Genomic DNA, 8,845 nt, shown 5'->3' with positions numbered 1-8,845 from the left:
GCGCTTTTAAAAAACTCCTTCATGGGATGTGGGCGTCGATGACAAGGCCAGCATTTGTTACCCATCCCTAGTTGCCCTTGACAACTGCGTGGCTATTTCAGAAAGCAGTTACGAGTAAAGCAAAATAGTTAATAGGTAGAATGAGGTAGAAGTCTTGTTTCAGCTATACAAAGCCCTGGTTACACCACATCTGGAGTTCCTCTGAGCATTTATGGGCACCAGACATTAGGAAGGATATGCTGGTCTTGGGGGAAGTGTAATGTAGATTAAACAGACTGATACCTGGACGCCAAGGGTTAAATTGCAAGGAAAGATTCGACATTTCCTATTCTTTGGAAAAGAGAAGGTTAAAGGGTGGTTTGAGCAAAGTTTTCAAGATATTAAGGGGAATGCATGATGTAGATGGAGAGAAACGATCTCCATTGGTTGTGCAGTCTAGATCTCCGGGACAGAGTTTAAGAATTAGAGCCAGAACTTTTCAGGCATGAAATTAGAAAACATCTTTTCACATAAAGGATGGTAGAAGTTTGGAACTCTCTTCTGCTGGAACAATTGTCAATTTTAAATCTCAAATTGATAGATTTTTGTTAACCATAGCTATTAAGGGATTATGGGGCAATGGGGGTAGATGGAGTTAGGTCACTGATCAGTCATGATCGCATTGATTGGCAGAACAGACTCGAGGGGCCGAATGGACTACTCCTGCTCCTGTGTACCGATGATCCTATGTTCCTGTAACTTCTATTTAAACATAGAGTCAGCATTCTGCTTCAGTTAGAGTGTCCCAAATTCTGACAACTCTGAGTGAAAAGGAATCTAGTAATTGTCCTTGTAGATCTTTTGTCAATGATTTTAAATATCTGACCTTTGTTTATTGACCCATCCACCAGTAGAAATAATTTCCCCTTCAAGTAATTGTCCAGTCCCCCTTTTGAAAGTTACTATTGAGTCTGTTTGCACCACCCTTTCAGGCAGCGCATTCCAGATAACAACACACCGCATAATTGTTTTATTCTTCATATCACCCCTGTTTATTTTGTCAATTACCTTAACTCTGTGCCCTTTGTTTACCAACGCTTCGAGCATTGGAAATTGTTTCTGAGCATGTACTGTGTCCAAAGCCTTCATTGCTTTGGACACCTCTGTCAAATCCCCCCTAAACTTTCTCTGCTCTAGTCTCTAGACGCAACTGAAGACCCTCATCGCTGGAACCAGTCGAATAAATCATTCGTGCAACCACTCTAAGGCCTTGACATCCATCCTAACATGTGACACCCACAATTCTCCAGCTGGGACCTAACCAGCGATTCATCGAGGTTCAGCTTAACTCCCTTGCTCAACTCCTCGTCAATCCTTCTTTAACGAAGGTACTTTCCAGCTTCCTCAACTCTTTATTCTAAATTTCTTGATTGTCACGTATTTGTCCCTGTACCTCACTCCTATCATCAACTCGCATTACGCCGATTTAGCTACATTAGGGACTGGATTAGGCCATTCAACCTCTGATATCCAAGGTACTTATCACATGTCGATTTCCACATGCACAATACGTCTCTAGTTTGTTTCAGGAAATATTCCATATGGGGCTCGGAAGTAATGCATGAAGTCTGAACACGAATACAAGGTGTATGTTTATATATAAGGTTCTCAGTTCCGCAACTAGGTTTGAATAATTTTAAATTTCAACTAGACATCCCTCTGATTCCACTTTCCTTTAAAGAGCTAATTCGATTCTATCTCACTTACCTAAAACCATGAGTTTTGAATTACCCCCAAAAGTATAACCATCGTTGCCTGACGCAATGTTACACTTTTGTATCAGAACTCACGTTTCTTCAACTCGATACACAATAGTTAATGAACATAGTTGGAACATTTTGCCTTGTGTTATATTCATTATTCCACCCTATTGCTCTTTATCTTATATTCTGTTACAATTGATCTCCTTGTCTCTGTCTCTTTTTCACTGTTTTAAATCTAATTTCCCATCTCCCTCCAGTTTTGTCTGCTGTTTGCTCTCCATCTGGAGTTAAGAAGAATGGGAGATGATCTTCTGGGAAATTCTAAGATTCTGAGGGCGCTTGACAGGGTAAAGGCTGAGAGAATGTTCCCATGTAGAATTAAAGGGCACAGTTTCAGAATGAGGGGTCGCTCATTTAGGACGGAGTGGAGAAGGAATGTCTTCGATCAGGGAGTCGTGAATCTTTGGAATTCCCTCCTCCAGAGCGCTGTGGAGACTGAGCCCGTGAATGCATTCAAACTGAGATAGAGAGCGGAGCCAAGGATTATGGAGAACAGGTAGGAAAGAGGGATCGAGGCCAACATCAGATCAGCCATGATCTCTGGTTGCAAATTCCTCTCTCACCAGCCCTCCTCCAATCTCCTACATTTAGCTATTTACATTCTTGCTTCTTCAATGCAATGCTTACTCTTTTGCCTGTTTTCACATTCTCTCGCCTTTCTTTAAATTGAAGAGAGTAAACTAGTCGACGTTTTCAATGCTAGTAAGAGACGTATTTTGACTAACATCTCACTTACCCTGGACAGTTAATTTAGTGCCATCTCCAAAATACATAGGTTGAATACTCCCTGCTCCCACATCATCACCTCACATCACAAAAACATTCCCCAACTCTCTTCTGGAAGAAAAGAAACTCACTGGGCCATTCCTTAATATTTGATAGTGGCCTCTGGTTAACGCAAGCTAACTGTAAGTTAATGTAAACTCGTGGACTAACCAGGCAGTTTGCAGTTATAACTAACAGAATTCCCAAGACTGTCTGCCCCGTCTATATGTGGACCCGTTCATCAGTTATCCACCGTGGCAATCCTGACAATAGGAGATTTTCTCTAAGTCCCTCACAATTATTCATTCAATCCTTCTTGCAAGATGTTTACAGGTGACCCTTGCTTCACTGAAAACAAAGAAACTGAACTCACCCAAAATCGTCAACGTGGACACGTCCCCAAAATGTAGCAGGTTGGTATACCCGCCCGCACTGCACTAAACAACAATACCAAAATACAACGATGGGTAGACAGATGTCTAGACAAACAAATAGATAGATAGGTGGACAAACAGACAGACAGATGGATCCACAGTCCAACAAATAGATAGGTACATTGATAGATAGATAGATAAATAGATAGACTTACAGATGAAAAGATGTATTTACATAGATAAATATATACATGTGCAAACATAATCTTACCTAAAACAGTGAGTTTAGTCCCAGCTCCGAAATAATAAATGTCACCAGAGCACAATGATAAACTCATGTATTAAAACATCACCTGTCTTTGAGCCCTTTCCCGAAGTAGCCCCTCATAATAAGGGAGAACCGACAAGTATAAGGAAAATTTGTCCATAGGAACATAGCAACTGGGGAACAGGAGTTGACCATTCAGCCCTTCGTGCTTATTCCGACATTTAATTAGATTATAAATTATTTGTACCATAACCCCATCGACCTGCCTTCTTGGTTCCATAACCATTAGCATCTTTGCCGATCAAAAAATAATCAACCACACATTTGAAATTTTCAGTTGACCCCTCAGCTTTCTGTGGGAGAGATTTCTGGATTCCACGGGGCATTTTGGAAACAAGTCCTTCTTGACATCACTCCTGAATGGTCTAGCTATCAGTGTATGATTTTGCTCTCTTGTTCTGGACCCATCACACCAGAGGAAATATCAGATCCTACCATTATCTTAAACACATCAATTGGATCACCCCTGAATCTCAAATTCTCAATTTACTGCAATCCTACTTTAAACAACACATCGTCATAAATTAAACTCTTTCAATTCCGTTATTATCCTGGGTGAATGAGGAAAGGTCATGGGGCCCTTGACACCTCATTGTCCACTGGATATGGATAGCTCACCAGTTCGATTAGTAACTTGAAAATACTGGGTCTCAAAACGGTTTCATTCATTGCCGCTCGAGGTTAAGAGGGAATAGATAGAATTATACAGAATTTACAACACACAAACAGGCCATTCAGCCCATCTGCTCCATGCCAGTGTTTACACTCCACTTGAGATTCCTCTCATCCCCTTCGTTCAATTCAATTTTTTTTTATCCAATCTACTTTTTTAAACCCACTCCTTGTAGTATTGAGTTCCACATTCGCACCACTGTCTGGGTAAAGAAATTTCTCCTGAATTCCCTATTGAATTTATTACTGACTGTCTGACATTTATGCTCTCCCCGTTCTGGTCTCCCCACAAGTGGAAAAAACTTCGGTGTGTCTACCCGATCGAAACCCCTTTCAAAATCGTACAGACCTCTACCAGGTCACCCCTCAAACTTCACTGCTCTCGAGAACGGAGTCCCAGTCTGTCCGACCTTCCCCAATAGTTATAACAGTTTGGGCAGCACAGCTGTTAATCTGTATTGACTTACCTTATCCAGAGCCTCTACATCATTTCTTTTATAATATGCAGACCAGAACTGCATACTGAACGATGCAATCTAACATTTTTCGTTCTATGTCTGTGTCCTCTTGTTCTTCTCTTACAAGCGCAATCATTCTATTTGTATCTACATTGCTGTTTGTTCTGTTTATTTTAGAGACCCTCCCTTATGTATCCACTCAAACCCCTTCCCTACAGTGAAACGAATTCGGCAGTTGTAGGTCTCCATTTGTAAGCTGAAGAATTGTAATTAATTCACCAAATTTCTATATTTTCACCCCCTCGACCACCTCACGTGAATTCCCAAATTGAATCAACTTTTCCAGTATTAGGAATGCATTCACTCACCTAAAACCACCAGTTTGGTCCCATCTCCAAAATATGCTTCGGTATTGGAGCACACTGGTATGGGGCTGTCACAAAATCCCCTTCAATCCCCTTAGATTGTTAAGTCTGTTCCATTGAAGTTCCTATTATGTAAATGACCGTAAAGGTCGTAGGAACATGGGGACAGGAGGTGGCCATTCAGCCCTTCGAGCCTGTTCCACCATTCAGTTAGTTCAGGGTTGATCTGACTCTTAACTCCATCATCCCTCCTTGGTTCTGCAACCCTCAATACTTTTGTTTTACACAGGTCGATCAATCTTGGATTTGAATTTATCAATTGAACCCCAGTCTCAACTGATTGTTTTGGGGAGGGAAGGAGGGGGGAGAGAGTTCCTGATTTCCACTACCCTTTGTGTGAAGAAGTGCTTCCTGATATCACCCCTGAAAGGTGATAATTTAAATTGTTCTGGACACGCCCCAACCTGAGAAAGCAGCTTCTCTCTCTATCTATCCAACACCTCAAACCCCTCCATTATATCAGCCCTTAATGTTCTATATTCGAGGGACTGTCAGCTTAGTCTGAGTAACCAGTCCTCATGAGTTAACCCTTTAATGTATCTAATATCTGAACATTACTCCTGGTGATTTTTAAACTAGATATAGATTCTGATCGATAGGAGGAACAGAAATACAGAGTCACCTTACCCAACACTGTCAACTTGGTCCCATCGCCGAAGTAAGCTATGTCTTTTGCACGATGCTCCAAACTCAGTCATGAACAGACCCGGGAGATGTTCCCCTTGTAACTGAACGAGACAGGGCGGGGTGGTTCACAGGCCAGGGTCATATTGGACTGGTCTTTGCAAACCAGAAAGAAGGGCCAGCGTCGTCCACACAAATGTAATCACATTTCCACACAAATGACACACAGTTCTTCTCTTTTCCTCAGGATTGTTCTAGGTTTTCAGGCTGGACCACTCTGAGACATCTTTAAGATGAAAAGGGCCCAGTTCCCGTTATAATCCAGGGCCATGTTGACTCGTTTACTCTGTTGTCACTGCTCTTCTGCTGATCCTCCACCAGGTGTGTAGAGCGAGGTTTTTGTACGGAGGTTGCATTGGATTTTATCACCGTGTCCCTGCTGTTCCCACAGTGATAGACACTCACACAAAAAATAGGAACGCAAAACTTACATGTCGCCGCCACTTGAAGTGCTCCCGAGGTCTTCACCTGGTGACGGCAGTTGAGACTGAGGTGCTGAAATTTAGTTAGACCTTTGGAGCACAATTAGAGGACATTCAGCCCCTCTCCAGTCTATTAAACAGGAACAGGAGGAGAACATTCAGCCCCTCTCCAGTCTGTTACACAAGAACAAGAGAAGGCCAATTCAAACCCCTCTCCAGTCTGTTACACAGGAACAGGAGGAAGACATTCAGCCCCTCGCCAGTCTGTTACACAGGAACACGAGGAGGACATTCAGCCCCTCACCAGTCTGTTACACAGGAACAGGAGGAGGACATTCAGCCCCTCTCCTGTCTGCTTCACAGGAACAGCTGGAGGACATTCAGCCTCTCTCCAGTCTGCTACACAGGAACAGGAGGAGGACATTCAGCCCCTCTCCAGCCTGTTACACAGGAACAGCTGGAGGACATTCAGCCCCTCTCCAATCTGTTACACAGGAACAGGAGGAGGACATTCAGCCCCTCTCCAGTCTGTTACTCAGGAACAGGAGGAGGACATTCAGCCCCTCGCCAGTCTGTTACACAGCAACAGGAGGAGGACATTCAGCCCCTCTCCAGTCTATTACACAGGAACAGGAGGAGGACATTCAGCCGCTCTCCAGTCTGTTACACAGGAACAGGATGAAGACATTCAGCACCTCGCCAGTCTGTTACACAGGAACACGAGGAGGACATTCAGCCCCTCACCAGTCTGTTACACAGGAACAGGAGGAGGACATTCAGACCCTCTCCTGTCTGCTTCACAGGAACAGCTGGAGGACATTCAGCCCCTCTCCAGTCTGTTACACAGGAACAGGAGGAGGACATTCAGCCGCTCTCCAGTCTGTTACACAGGAACAGGAGGAAGACATTCAGCCCCTCGCCAGTCTGTTACACAGCAACACGAGGAGGACATTCAGCCCCTCACCAGTCTGTTACACAGGAACAGGAGGAGGTCATTCAGCCCCTCTCCTGTCTGCTTCACAGGAACAGCTGGAGGAGATTCAGCCCCTCTCCAGTCTGTTACAAAGGAACAGGAGGAGGACATTCAGTCCCTCTCCAGTCTGTTACACAGGAACAGGAGGAGGACATTCAGCCCCTCTCCAGTCTGCTACACAGGAACAGGAGGAGGACATTCAGCTGCTCTCCAGTCTGTTACACAGGAACAGGAGGAGGGCATTCAGACACTCGCCAGTCTGTTACACAGCAACAGGAGGAGGACATTCAGCCCCTCTCCAGTCTATTACACAGGAACAGGAGGAGGACATTCAGCCGCTCTCCAGTCTGTTACACAGGAACAGTCGGAAGACATTCAGCCCCTCGCCAGTCTGTTACACAGGAACACGAGGAGGACATTCAGCCCCTCACTAGTCTGTTACACAGGAACAGGAGGAGGTCATTCAGCCCCTCTTCTGTCTGCTTCACAGGAACAGTTGGAGGAGATTCAGCCCCTCTCCAGTCTGTTACACAGGAACAGGAGGAGGACATTCAGCCCCTCTCCAGTCTGTTACACAGGAACAGGAGGAGGACATTCGGCCCCTCTCCAGTCTGTTACTCAGGAACAGGAGGAGGACATTCAGCCCCGCTCTAGTCTGTTACACAGGAACAGGAGGAGGACATTCAGCCCCTCTCCAGTCTGTAACACAGGAACAGGAGGAGGACATTCAGCCCGTCTCCAGTCTGCTACACAGGAACAGGAGGAGGACATTCAGCCCCTCTCCAGTATGTTACATATGAACAGGAGGAGGACATTCAGCCCCTCTCCAGTCTGCTACACAGGAACAGGAGGAGGACATTCAGCTGCTCTCCAGTCTGTTACACAGGAACAGGAGGAGGGCATTCAGACCCTCGCCAGTCTGTTACACAGCAACAGGAGGAGGACATTCAGCCCCTCTCCAGTCTATTACACAGGAACAGGAGGAGGACATTCAGCCGCTCTCCAGTCTGTTACACAGGAACAGTAGGAAGACATTCTGCCCCTCGCCAGTCTGTTACACAGGAACACGAGGAGGACATTCAGCCCCTCACTAGTCTGTTACACAGGAACAGGAGGAGGTCATTCAGCCCCTCTTCTGTCTGCTTCACAGGAACAGCTGGAGGAGATTCAGCCCCTCTCCAGTCTGTTACACAGGAACAGGAGGAGGACATTCAGCCCCTCTCCAGTCTGTTACACAGGAACAGGAGGAGGACATTCAGCCCGTCTCCAGTCTGCTACACAGGAACAGGAGGAGGACATTCAGCCCCTCTCCAGTATGTTACATATGAACAGGAGGAGGACATTCAGCCCCTCTCCAGTCTGAAACACAGGAACAGGAGGAGGACATTCAGCCCCTCTCCAGTCTGTTACATTTGAACAGGAGGGTAACATTCAGCCCCTCTCCTGTCTGCTACACGGGAACAGGAGGAGGACATTCAGCCCATCTCCAGTCTGTTACACAGGAACAGGAGGAGGACATTCAGCACCTCTCTAGTCTGTTACACAGGAACAGGAGGAGGACATTCAGTCCCTCTCCAGTCTGTTACACAAAAACAGGAGGAGGACATTCAGCCCCTCTCCAGTCTGTTACACAGGAAGAGGAGGAAGACATTCAGCCCCTCTCGTGCTTGTTACACTGGAACAGGAGGAGGACATTCAGCCACTCTCGAGTCTGTTGGACAGGAGCAGGAGGAGGACATTCCGCCCCTCTGGAGCCTGTTATACAGGAACAGGAGGAGGACATTCAGCCCCTCTCCAGTCTGTTACATAGGAACAGGAGGAGGACATTCAGCCCCTCTCCAGTCTGTTACACAGGAAGAGGAGGAAGACATTCAGCCCCTCTCGAGTCTGTTACACTGGAACAGGAGGAGGACATTCAGCCACTCTCGAGTCTGTTGGACAG

This window comes from Heterodontus francisci, unplaced genomic scaffold (genome assembly GCF_036365525.1).
Source record: "Heterodontus francisci isolate sHetFra1 unplaced genomic scaffold, sHetFra1.hap1 HAP1_SCAFFOLD_419, whole genome shotgun sequence".
Taxonomy (NCBI): domain Eukaryota; kingdom Metazoa; phylum Chordata; class Chondrichthyes; order Heterodontiformes; family Heterodontidae; genus Heterodontus; species Heterodontus francisci.
This window is presented reverse-complemented; position numbering follows the sequence as displayed.